The sequence below is a fragment of the Salmo salar genome, chromosome 22, assembly GCF_965601325.2.
Source record: "Salmo salar chromosome 22, fSalSal1, whole genome shotgun sequence".
NCBI lineage: Eukaryota > Metazoa > Chordata > Actinopteri > Salmoniformes > Salmonidae > Salmo > Salmo salar.
The window spans coordinates 35,228,983-35,242,694 of record NC_138312.1 but is presented as its reverse complement, the minus strand read 5'-3'; the positions used below and the strand labels follow the sequence as shown (position 1 = coordinate 35,242,694).

General features: G+C 39.8%; 1 long non-coding RNA gene across 4 annotated transcripts in view; it reads right to left on the bottom strand.

Moving 5' to 3' along the window:
• Nucleotides 1-2,304: 2,304 nt before the first annotated feature.
• LOC106583297 (uncharacterized) overlaps nt 2,305-13,712 on the bottom strand; it is a 70,682-nt gene continuing 59,274 nt past the window's right edge. For 3 of the 4 annotated variants that reach the window (XR_006761401.2, XR_006761400.2, XR_001323469.3), the window contains one exon: nt 4,904-5,873. This is a non-coding gene — a long non-coding RNA (uncharacterized LOC106583297). Of the gene's footprint in view, nt 2,860-4,903; nt 5,874-13,712 lie in introns of those variants that run through there. The other variant, XR_006761402.2, reaches the window with a different exon arrangement.

Genomic DNA, 13,712 nt, shown 5'->3' with positions numbered 1-13,712 from the left:
CAACCTGTGTGAGAGTATGGAGTGGTGCTGAGAGAGTGGGAGAGAGAGCAAGAGGGAGAGAGGGATCTTTTACTCCATCTTAATGGACAGTGCCGTGGACAACACCTGCCTGGAAGCATAGTATGGTGCTGTGTGAGAGTGAGCCATGTCATGATCTAACACACTGACAGGGATTTCATATCACTAGTTAAAATCCAAGGGATATTTTATCGAGGCATTGATTTCAGGAATAAATTCAGCTACTTGAATCAGAGGAAAAAAAAGATTTATGTAGAGGGTATTCCAAATGATTGTCTATTACCAAACACACACTCTTAGAAAGGAAGGTTCTGGATATAACCAAAAACAGTTCTATGCCTGCTTCATATGACATCCCTAAAGGTTCTATATAGAACCCGAAATTGGCTCCATATAGAATCCTATATTGAACCCAAGGGTTCTATATGGAACCAATTTTGGTTCAGTGAAGAATAACCCCTGGGTTCTGATCAGAGAACCATACAAAAGGGTTCTACATAGAACCTTCAGGGGTGCCATATATGAAGCAAACAATATAACCTTTTTGGATCTACCCAGAACCGTTTTTCTAAGTGTATGGCATCTTACTAGTTCTTTTTATTGATTTAGGGGACAGTTTTATTAACAATGACAATGAAGTGACCCTTAAGTTGTGTGTTTGGAGTTGTTGTTTGTGTTTACCCGTAGCCTCCTCGTACCTCTTTGCTTTAACTGGCACCAATCACCTGCTTAACTGGAGTGCAGTTAAATCCTCATTGATTTTGATAATGTGCTGCTTTAATATGACAGTAACAGTTGTAAGCAATACAGGTAGTCAACTTACCCAGATTGATGGTCCTTAGGTGAGTTACGAGTTACGACCCATCTACCTTGCTGATGCCTCTGTCCCCAACACCATAAAAGAAAGCAGACAAATAAATAAGAGCCGTAAAGGTGACAAAGGAAAGGGGACATTTAACATTCCCCAGTGAACAGGCTCTGGTGGATGGAGACGAATCGTGTCTCACCAAGCCAGGGAATATCTGACCAAGAGAATGTGTCATTATGACCAAACAGTTATATTTCATTAGACCAGAGGACATTTCTCCAAAAAGAATGATCTTTGTCCCCATTTGCAGTTACAAACTGTAGTCTGTCTTTTTTTATGGTGGTTTTGGAGCAGTGGCTTCTTCCTTGCTGAGCGGCCTTTCAGGTTATGTCGATATAGGACTCATTTTACTGTGGATATGGATACCTTTGTACCCGTTTCCTCCAGCATCTTCACAAGGTCCTTTGCTGTTGTTCTGGGATTGGTTTGCACTTTTCGCACCAAAGTCCGTTCATCTCTAGGAGACCGAACGCGTCTCCTTCCTGAGCGGTATGACGGCTATGTGGTCCCATGGTGTTTACACTTGTGTACTATTGTTTGTACAGATGAACGTCGTACCTTCAGGTGTTTGGAAATTGCTCCCAAGGATGAACCAGACTTGTGGAGGTCTACAATTTGTTTTCTGAGTTCTTGGCTGATTTCTTTTGATTTTCCCATGATGTCAAGCAAAGAGACACTGAGTTTGAAGGTAGGCCTTGAAATACATCCACAGGTACACCTCCAATTGACTCAAATGATTTCAATTAGCCTATCAGAAGCTTCTAAAGCCATGACATCATTTTCTGGATTTTTCCAAGCTGTTTAAAGGCACAGTCAACATAGTGTATGTAAACCTCTGACCCACTGGAATTGTGACACAGTGCGTTATAAGTGAAATACTCTGTCTGTAAACAATTGTTGGAAAAATTACTAACCGACTTGCCAAAACTCTAGTTTGTTAACAAGAAATTTGTGCAGTGGTTGAAAAACGAGTTTTAATGACTCCAACCTAAGTGTATGTAAACTTCCGACTTCAACTGTGTGTGTGTGTGTGTGTGTGTGTGTGTGTGTGTGTGTGTGTGTGTGTGTGTGTGTGTGTGTGTGTGTGTGTGTGTGTGTGTGTGTGTGTGTGTGTGTGTGTGTGTGTGTGTGTGTGTGTGTGTGTGTGTTTGTGTCAAGTGCACACAAGGAGATTGAATTTCAAGGGATTCTTTTGCAAGATACTACTTGATTTAATGTCAACATATTCCATGTAAACAGCTGTTGTTCAATCACTGAGAGATTTTCACATCTTTTGAAGGCTCTTGACACATCTGGGAGGCATAAAATAGAGCTAATGATAATATGTATACGCCTTCAGAAGTCACACACACACACACACACACACACACACACACACACACACACACACACACACACACACACACACACACACACACACACACCACACACACACACACACACACACACACACACACACACACACACACAGTATTATTCAATCACTAAGCGTATTCACACTCTACATTTCTTAACCACATTACTTGATACAGGGAAGAAAAAGAAAAACGGAAGAACAAAGTGAGAAGTTTGAACAGCAGGCTTGGTTGGACCACCAGAGGCAATAACAAATAAACACAATCAAAAACAGGCAAACAGAGAAACCACTTGTTTGGTGTGGGTCATTGAGTCTTTCCTCCAGCATTGCTGCCATTACTTGGAGTTCCTCTTTTGAGTAATAGCCGTGGGATTTGGAGCCATGTGTCGCCAAAATGCTCTCTCATCTGCATCTGTTCCCACATTTACATAATTTCAATCTGAGTGTGATTAGACCAAAATGTCGTTATTCAGCAATGACTTGGGCTGCCAGCATGACCCCTTCCGGTAATGTAACACAGAACATAGCTGTTTCCCTGGCTTCTGGAGTCATTGGGTTATGCTGTTTACTCCATCTTGTAACTCCAGTACTCCAGTGCAGGGCCTCCAGGGTAATGCTAAAGGATGAAGGGGAAAACAAACAGAATTGTCATTCACAGTAGTAGGCTAGTTTTCATTACTTTTTTACTATAGGGTTATGAAAAACCTTCAATGAATAATAATGAGTAATTTCAACACAATTTCTAGAATTCTCTATTCGCTAAGACCTCAATTGAAGTTCTCAAGCCCCATATGTGAAATCTGCATAAAGAGAGGGTCTCCATGTGTTGGGTTCTTGTAGATTGAGTTGCATTAATTGTGCTGGTGTATTTCTCCCCCTCCTCTTGTTCTTCTGTGGCTGTGATTAATAGTCATATGACAGTAATAACAGAATTAGAATGGCAGAGCGCGAGGCGTGTAGCACAGAGTTGGCATTTGCTACTGTTACGAACAGGGGCCATTGGCGGGCCAACTCGTCCATTAAGCCCACTGCTCTGACTGCGTGGCTGACAGATGATAATGCAGTGGCGTATTTACAATAACAGCATCCGCGTACACAGCATACAGCCAGCCACTGCAAACACCATCAGAGAAGCAGACAGAGAGACAGATAGGGTGGGCGGGCGGGCGGGAGGGAGGGAGGGAGGTTGAGGGGAAAAAGAAAGAGAGGGGTAGGGAGAATGAGAGAGAGTAATATGGATGAGAGAAAAATAAACACTTCAAATATCAAATACACTTCACTGTAATTCTTTGATAATAATTATTTACACATTCTCAGAAATGTTATTATTATAATCTGTAGTCATTATTTGGCAAAAACCTTTTAACCTCAAAGCGTATCAGACTAAGCTAGGATGAAAACAGAAGGACAAAGCAGGATTTGATTGCAATGCAGGGATAATGTTACTATGCACTGATGCAGGAGCTAACATTGTGTTCTATAGGGAGGAGGTCAGAGACCTGGCAGTGTGGTGCAAGGACAACAACCTATTCCTCAACGTCAGCAAGACAAAGGTGCTAATCGTGGACTACAGGAAACTAAGGGCTGAGTGCGCCCCCATTCACATCGACGGTCTGTAGTGGAGCGGGTCGAGAGCTCAAGTTCCTCAGTGTCCACATCACTAAGGATCTATCATGGTCCACACACACCAACACAGTCGTGAAGAGGGCACGACAACACCTCTTCCCCCTCAGGAGGCTGAAGAAATATGGCCTGGGTCCTCAAATCCTATAAAAGTTCTACAGCTGCACCACTGAGAGCATCTTGCTTTGCTACAACACCGCAAGGCGCTATAGAGGGTAGTGCGTACGGCCCAGTACATTACTGGAGCCAAGCTCTCTGCCATCCAGGACCTCTATACCAAGCTGTGTCAGAGAAAGGTCCTAAAAATTGTCAAAGATTCCAGTCCTAGACTGTTCTCTCTGCTACTGCATGGCAAACAGTACCGATGCACCAAGTCTGGAACCAACAAGATCCTGAAAAACTTCTACCCTCAAGCCGTAAGACTGTTAAATACTTAGTCAGGGTAGCTATTTGGATAACTATTTAACTATCTGCATTGACCCTTTTTGCACAAACGTTTTTTGACAGATCACATACGCTGTTGCTACTGTTTATTATCTCTTATTTTGACTTACATGTACATACAGTATAGTCAAGTTATTGTTACTCATTGTGTATTTATTATTACTTTTATTATTACGTGTTTTACTTTTCTATTTTCTTTCACTCTGCTTTGTTGGGAAGGGCCGTTAGTAAGCATTTCACTGTGTCGACACCTGTTGTTCATGAAGCATGTGACTAATAACATTTGATTTGATTTGCAAGAAAATGGTGTTGATCTCACAGCAGTCTGCAGACAATGCACCAAGGCATGGCTCGCTTCTTTCTCCTTAATTTGGGAATAATTCACATTGAATTTATGGACTAGAAAATGATGAGTTTTGTGTGTTTTTAGTTTGTTTTCCATACAACAAGGAACAAAGGCTGTCTATTTGCCACTGGTAATGAATCCCTCTATTTCACAGTATGTAATCTTATTATTTGCATTTCTAATTTGAACATGCATCACATTTACATTGCTCAGTTCAAAAGACACAAACTAGAGAAATACCATCAACTCTCATATTAAAGCATTTAATAAACAATTTCACAATCTGTACAACAAATTTAATTTGAATCTGTTTTTTCCATAGTTTATGGCTTCCATAATATTTGGTGGTGTGTCATTATCACAGGTGTATAAAACACATATACATATGTTTAACATATAAATTGTTTCAGTATTCAATATGAATATCTTAATACACTGTAGCAAAATACAATTAATGCATTCATCTAATTTAGCAATGAGAAAACAACTCACTTGATGAATCACAATGGGCCTGCAGATATTGGTAGTTCGCAAAATAGCTAAATATTTTGTGTGTCCTCAGAACAATCTTATCAGAGGTACTTGTCATAGTGAGAGGCTTCTACCAATGTCCCAACTGTAGCATCACATATCATATTAACCCGACTGGAACAGGTAAGGGTCCGTGGAGCTGGAGAGTTCACTAGCCTGCCGGTCGACAACAGTCCTCAGAGGTGTAGTCCAAAAGAGGCTGATGGCAAGATCAGTGTACTGAAGCAATTAGCCCTTGTCCAAGTTCCTGAGAGTAGCACTCTACTCTCAACGGCCCTCACTAATCATAACCTAATGTACTGACGGACAACATCACTTAATTCATAATCACTGCTGATCCAACAACGATCCCCCCTTAAGCTCTAGAGTTCAGCCTTGTTTGCTCCTCTTGTTTCCCATCGCTGAAGCTCTGTTTACTGTAGGGGATCAGAGGATGCACCATTTGCTGCAGGAGTGAGGTAGGTGCAGGCCATAGCTTCTACACTTAGGTCCTTGTCAGAGCACTGAGTGAAGTGCTGCTGCAGTCATATTCTCCCTTAGAGAATCATATCAAGGTGGAGCCCAAGAGCCAGGTTCCTCACAGCATCCATCCATGTGGTCGTCCAAGAGGAATAGGTGTGCTAGGCTCATCTGCTGTCTTTGTCACTGAACAGGATCCACCTCACTTTGCCTCTCAGGTGACATTCCTAGGGAGATAGAAAGCAGGGGAGAAAAACACATGGGGTTGAGGTTACATGTACAAAACCAGAAATGATGGACTATCAGTCAATTTTGGTGGCATGATGCAACGCAATGCTTCGCACACAATTTCTGTAAAAATTGTATTACAGAAGAAAATAACATTTGTATTTGCAGACATTTTCACATTTTACAAAGCATTCTAGTTAGGTTTTTTAGAAATACTTTTTTCCATCCAGGGCCTTGAACCAACACCACACTTAGAGGACAAGCTACCCTGGTTTGCCACTTTCATACAACTATTGTACGCATATTTGGGAGACTTCATGCCACATATAGCTTGCCTTCCACACCCTGAGTCACAATGTTAGGTAAATGGAAACACCTATAGCCTCCACACTGAAGAGAATGCCTGTAGCCTCCACACTGAAGAGAATGCCTGTAGCCTCCACACTGAAGAGAATGCCTGTAGCCTCCACACTGAAGAGAATGCCTGTAGCCTCCACACTGAAGAGAATGCCTGTAGCCTCGACACTGAAGAGAATGCCTGTATCCTCCACACTGAAGAAAACGCCTGTAGCCTCCACACTGAAGAGAATGCCTGTAGCCTCCACACTGAAGAGAATGCCTGTAGCCTCCACACTGAAGAGAATGCCTGTATCCTCCACACTGAAGAAAACGCCTTTTGCCTCCACACTGAAGAGAATGCCTGTAGCCTCCACACTGAAGAGAATAGGATACTCTCTTAGTCCCTAAAGTGGTTTGAAGGATGTTTTGTTGATATAAAGTGCAACAAATTAAATTAGTCAAATTCTACTGAGCGATGTTTTCTGTCTTTGCATAACCATAGACGTTTAAAAACTAAATTTGCATTTATTTCACATTTGCCAGAAAAATAAACACAATATAGTTCCCTGTCTTACATTTGGATGGGAATGGTGGAATGGTGTGTTTACAGATATCCCTCTACAATATTTAGTTTAGTAATAGCCTGAGACATCAGTCAAACATAGTCAAACATCTGCCCCCATTACAATAATGCAAATGTAATAAAACAAATTATAAACAGAATGATATATTCCTTTACCCATAGAGGTACTCATACAGAGTCATAAAGAGGCAATGACAGTCATTAATATAGAAAATAATACTAGGCTACAGTTGAAGTCAGAAGTGTACACTTAGGTTGGAGTCATTAAAACTCGTTTTTCAACCACTCCACAAATTTCTTGTTAACAAACTAGAGTTTTAGCAAGGCAGTTAGGACATCTACTTTGTGCATGACACAAGTCACTTTTCCAGCAATTGTTTACAGACAGATTATTTCACTTATAATTCACTGTATCACAATTCCAGTGGGTCAGAAGTTTACATACACTAAGTTGACTGTTCCTATAAACAGCTTGGAAAATACCAGAAAATGATGTCATGGCTTTAGAAGTTTCTGATAGGCTAATTGACATCATTTGAGTCAATTGGAGGTGTACTTGTGGATGTATTTCAAAGCCTACTTTCAAACTCAGTGCCTCTTTGCTTGACATCATGGGAAAATTAGAAGAAATCAGCCAAGACCTCAGGAAAAAAATTGTAGACCTCCACAAGTCTGGTTCATCCTTAGGAGAAATTTCCAAATGCTGGAAGGTACCACATTCATCTGTACAAACAATAGTACGCAAGTATAAACACCATGGGACCACGCAGCCGTCATACCGCTCAGGAAGGAGACGCGTTCTGTCTCCTAGAGATGAACGTACTTTGGTGCGATAAGTACAAATCAATCACAGAACACCAGCAAAGGACCTTGTGAAGATGCTGGAGGAAACAGGTACAAAAGTATCTATATCCACAGTAAATCAAGTCCTATATCGATTTAACCTGAAAGGCCGCTCAGCAAGGAAGAAGCCACTGCTCCAAAACCGCCATAAAAAAGCCAGACTACGGTTTGCAACTGCACATGGGGACAAAGATCGTACTTTTTGGAGAAATGTCCTCTGGTCTGATGAAACAAAAATAGAACTGTTTGGCCATAATGACCATTGTTATGTTTGGAGGAAAAAGGGGGAGGCTTGCAAGCAGAAGAACAATATCCCAACCGTGAAGCACAGGGGTGGCAGCATCATGTTGTGGGGGTGCTTTGCTGCTCCCAAGGATGAACCAGACTTGTGGAGGTCTTCAATTTTTTGGGAGGTCTTGGTTGATTCTTTTGATTTTCCCATGATGTCAAGCAAAGAGGCACTGAGTTTGAAGGTAGGCCTTGAAATACATCCACAGGTACACCTCCAATTGACTCAAATTATGTCAATTAGCCTATCAGAAGCTTCTAAAGCCTTGACATCATTTTCTGGATTTTTCCAAGCTGTTTAAAGGCACAGTTAACTTAGTGTATGTAAACTTCTGACCCACTGGAATTATGAAACAGTGAATTTTATAAGTGAAATACTCTGTCTGTAAACAATTGTTGGAAAAATGACTTGCACAAAGTAGATGTCCTAACTGACTTGCCAAAACTCTAGTTTGTTAACAAGAAATTTGTGGAGTGGTTGAAAAACGAGTTTTAATGACTCCGACCTAAGTGTATTTATACTTCCGACTTGTACTGTACATATTCTGCTGTGATTTGTATTATTGTGGTAATCAGTAGACCTAATTGGATTTCTAAAGTTTTGTCAAGTTGCCAAGATAGAACAGGTGAGTGAGTACAAGCTGGGCAGGTTTATTTAAACAAGGAAAGCAATACCAGCAAGGTTGTCAAACAATAGCAACAGCCCTGACAAAGGCCTACATTGCACCAAATTAAATTATAGTTATGGGCTAAATAGTTACATGGAGAAGTATGCAGAAGCAATATGCAAATTAATTATAAAAAGTCTTTACATATGCTAATCACACAACTCAAATGCTTCTCAATTTTAAATTGAAATGATATTGCACTTGCTATTGCCCTGCCCATGCATACATTTCCCACAAGTATTTTCTGCCTAGATAAAAGAGAAGCAAGTTTGACAGCAATTTCCCATGTTAAATAATCCTCATCACTGATGTGCCATGAACACCATAAAAGACATAGGCCTAAACAAAGTCAATATTGGAACATTTTCTTGGCATTTTGCCTAACATTGAGCTTATCAGAAGTCAAATGTCAAATTATTATAATTCTATCCAAAATTGTGCCTTCTCAAAGCCTTCGGACATTTTGCAAAATGTTCTAAATATATCATATTGTTAAAGTGAACACTTGGATTTATTAAAGAAATCATGCAAATATTGTACAATTATAGAATCCGCAATCTCTTCATTCTGAAGCAAAACTACTCTGCCATATCACTCGCAATTCTGCTTGACCACACTGATAAAAAACTATGAATGTATTATTATTAATAATATTAATATTACTTACAGAGTATGACACCATTAAACTAACATTTTAATTGTAATAATTTGCAAAGATATTTTCTATTTTGTTATTCTCTTTCTTCAGAGAGCTAGACTAGCTCAAGCCTTTCCTGTCCTTTCATTCACAAGCAGGCTGCAGCTCTTCGTGAACTCTGTGTGAACTGGGATGGCGACAATAAATCATTTTTTACTCTCCTCTTTCCCATCACTCGCGCCTGCCGTTAGCTCACCCTGTCAAACCATTATAATGTCTAGTCCCTGCCTTTGAGCTGGTCTAGGGGATATCGAGAAGAAATATCAATAAAAAGGAATTAGAAAAAAACTTCAATTAAATATTGAAGAAGATTTTAATCAAATAAGTCAAACTGGCTGTGTGCTGCTGGTAACTATAGGCGTGTAGTCAATAAGACAAAAGGCTCACATGTTACAATGAGTTTATTATTAATTTGTTCAGGGAATTTATCAGGCAGATAGTGACTTATGAACTATACAAACAATCAATAAGACGTTTTGATTCAGCCCTATAGGCAAACACAGTCACTCTCCTTGGGGTCAAATGGTATGATAGTGTATATAGGGGACAGACTGACCTGAGGGTGAGAGCAGGCAAGAGGCGAGCTGGGGAGACGTGAATAGGCAAGGTATGGACAGTGGTTAGAACCATGCATACAAATGGCGCTGTCTCGGTCCAGTCAGGGTAAGATGTATGACTCCATCGCGTTCTATTGCTGTAAACAACGCCGAGTAAAATAAAAAAGTTTGAGTTGACCGACGGTTGAGGAGACCAATTGTTGTGTTGGACCAATAATAACGTGATAGACCGTTTCGCAGGATGGCATATCCTTGTATCAAGACAGCACAGGGTTTAAATTATAATTTTAAAAAATGATGTAGGCTAATTTAGGTATCTAATTTAAATTGGGCGTTTAGGCATTTTGAAATCTTCCTCCACAATTATATTCACAACACATCAGGACTTTTATACAGGTGGAAGAGTGGGGCTGTTTTCATTTCACAAGGTATTATCTACACTTAACCTAGATAAGCATTATAAATGGCCTCATGAACAGATATTACATGACTATTATCTCATGCCCTGGCTATAGGTTTAGCGTTTATTGTGATAGCTGAAAGGTCCTACATTGTCCTATACAATGTAAAATAAAAAAAGCATAAAATGTCACTTAAAAATACCAATTTACACTGTCACATTTCCAAATCGTTCAGAACGCTTCTGTTTCTTTGCCTCAACGTCAGTTGCGACAGCACCAGTGAGTATCCCAAATCAAATATGACCTAAATATGACCTAAATATGACCTAAATTGTTATATTTGTGTGTGATATGAAGGAATATCATGACCATTTGTTGCAAATCAATTAGAGGACTATTAGACTATAGACAAATATAAGCTATTATTGTGTATGTGTACAGTTTTGTAAAGTACTTAAGAAAAATACTTTTAAGTACTACTTAAGTAGTTTTTTGGGGTATCTGTACTTTACTATTTATATTTTTAGCAACTTTTACTTTTACATTTAAAATAATGTACTTTTTACTCCTTACATTTTCCCTGACACCCAAAAAGTACTCATTACATTTGGAATGCTTAGCAGGACAGGAAAATTGTCTAATTTATGCACTTATCAAGAGAACATCGCTGGTCATCCCTACTGCCTCTGATCTGGCTGACTCACTAAACACAAATGCTTCGTTTGTGAATTTTGTCTGAGTGTTGAACAGTGCCCATGGCTATCTGTAAATTAAAAAAACAATAAAATCGTGTTGTCTGGTTTGCTTAATATAAGACATTTTAAATGATTCATACTTTTACTTTTGATACTTAAGTACATTTAAAACCAAATGCTTTTAGACTTTTACTCAAGTAGTATTTTACTGGGTGACTTTCACTTTTACTTGAGTCATTTTATTTTTAGGTATCTTTACTTTTACTAAAGTATGAAAATTGGGTACTTTTTCCACCACTGTGTGTGTGTGTGTGTGTGTGTGTGTGTGTGTGTGTGTGTGTGTGTGTGTGTGTGTGTGTGTGTGTGTGTGTGTGTGTGTGTGTGGGCGTGTGTGTGTTACAGTTGCACAGTTGATAGGCATTAGCATAGCCTGTTAGCCCTACTGTCCCATCTAATGATGAGGTCATAGTAACTGCTGGAGCCTTGAGCACACACCATCTTCATTCAATTTCTTGACAAGACAGAATAATCACTGGTGATGAAACAGTCATGACTGTTTGTGTGGGGAAAGCTTTATGTATCAGAGCACGGGCCTACTGTTGATTACTGTTGACACCCATACATCTGCAGTGGAAGTATCTTCTGAGTGCCATTTTGCTTTGACATGTTTCACACTGCATCTGTGACTGGATAGGATGAATAGGCTGACTGACCTCACTGTATTGCTCATTCACATAGAGATTTCCTATTTGATATTCTCCTCCTCCTCAAATAGTAAAATGTTTTGTCCATTGGACTAGATGGGACTGGGTATTATTCTCCAACAATGAGCCTGGAGGGAGAGTCAAACAAGACTTTATTTGTCAAGGCATAATTGTGGATCCTCCTAATAAGCCATATTAAATTGGAATTAAGGCTCCGGAAACACAACCTCCACTCTCATGTAAACAATCCTTTTTGGAATATGATAGTATACCCATAAACCTACCCACAAGCAAAGTTGTAGTGTAAAGTGTGAGATAGACACATGTGGACAGAGGATCCATTGAGGGACTACCAACGACCAGCAGCTACCATGCTACTGAATTTCCTTATGTTTGGCATTCTATTGAGTCCTCAAAATAAAACAATTAACAAATGGATCTAAATAAAATTCCACCAAAGTGTTTAATTAGCCTACAGGCATATAATCTTAAGGACAATTGACATGGAAAGATATTGAAGATAGGCCAAGTAGTTTGTTTTGCAATAGTATCCCATTTGTCATCCATCACATGACTTAAAACGGGCTATTGGCGAATAACTTACAATTTTGTAAACTTGAAAGTAGCAAGTAATATAAATCTGTCATTCTCTTAGACCACATATTTTCTGAGAGAACATGTTGACACAGCCACCAGATTATTTGACTTGCAAAACTCCCGTAAGGGTGTGTATGTGATTTGTGAGGGGACTTGTAGACCTATATGAAAATACTAGCCACCTTTCGCAAAAATGATTCCTTACAATGTATATGTAGTACATCGGATAACACATGATAATATGCAAATAGTTTTGTTTCATGTAGGCTAAAGTATAATTTTTCATCACATCACGTGTGATAGGTTACAGGGAGAGGTCCTAAACGACACACGCACGCACGCACAAGCACACACACGAATACAAAAACACACACACACGCGCGCGCGCGCACGCATCCGGGGAGAAGGGAACATCTGCTGTGCTTCGGAGTTTGAATAAAGAAGCGGCTAGATTTATAACACATCACCATTGAGAGTGCCTCCCTTTTTGTTCAATAGCCAGACGACCTCTGTTTCAACCCTGGGCTCCTATACTACCGCCATGATGCACATAACACTCTCCTGCACACTGAAACCATCGGCGAACTCCCAATAGAGATGGAATCAGCTAGGCTACCAATGTAAAATCCAAATGGTAAACTATTTATAGAAAATATTTTTCTAATAACTTGGTCATTTTATAAAATTATCACAAAAAGTCTGTGTAAATTAGGAAGCCATTGGCTGCAGCTGTGGCCTATATATCCTCCCACATAGCCTGGCCTATTCCAAAACCATTCCATGTCTTGTGGAAGAGTTCCGCATTTTTGAGGGACATGAGAGCAAAACTTGCCATAAATCAGAATGAGAAGGAGGAATGCTGGAAAGACTGCACAGTTCGAAAACAGCCCAGGGGCTGGGGACTCCTCCAGGCATGCAGCGACACAGAAAGCTATATATAAGCCCACTGAATGACACCAAGCGGAATGTTTTGAGTAATTTTATGGTTAAACCAATTGGCCTATAGGCCTAATTGCAAGTTTGATCGCACTTTTCTCAGCCTATTAAAACGGCCTTATGCCTATAGACACAAAACTATCAAGGGTGCTTGCCAACATGAAGCTGTCTGAATTGAAGACGGATATGGTGTTTAAGATATGACAACATCACGTCATAAAGACCCATTTTGGGAAATTTAGGCTTAAGAAATAATGGCTTATTTCGAGCACCTAGACTACACACGGATTTTTGTAGGCTACCAAATTACACGAAAAGTCTAAATACTACATACTACTAAATCCATTTAAACTTAAAAGTTAAAAACATATTGTTTATGGGCATAGGCTAAATCAATTTACAAAAAGACAAAGTTCGATCTAGTCCTTCATCCCTCCTCGCATCATATCTGAATGAAGGATTCGTTGACCTGAGAGCAAATGTCTGTCCGTGTGCCGTGTGACATGCCCAGTGCACCTGCATAATAGCCT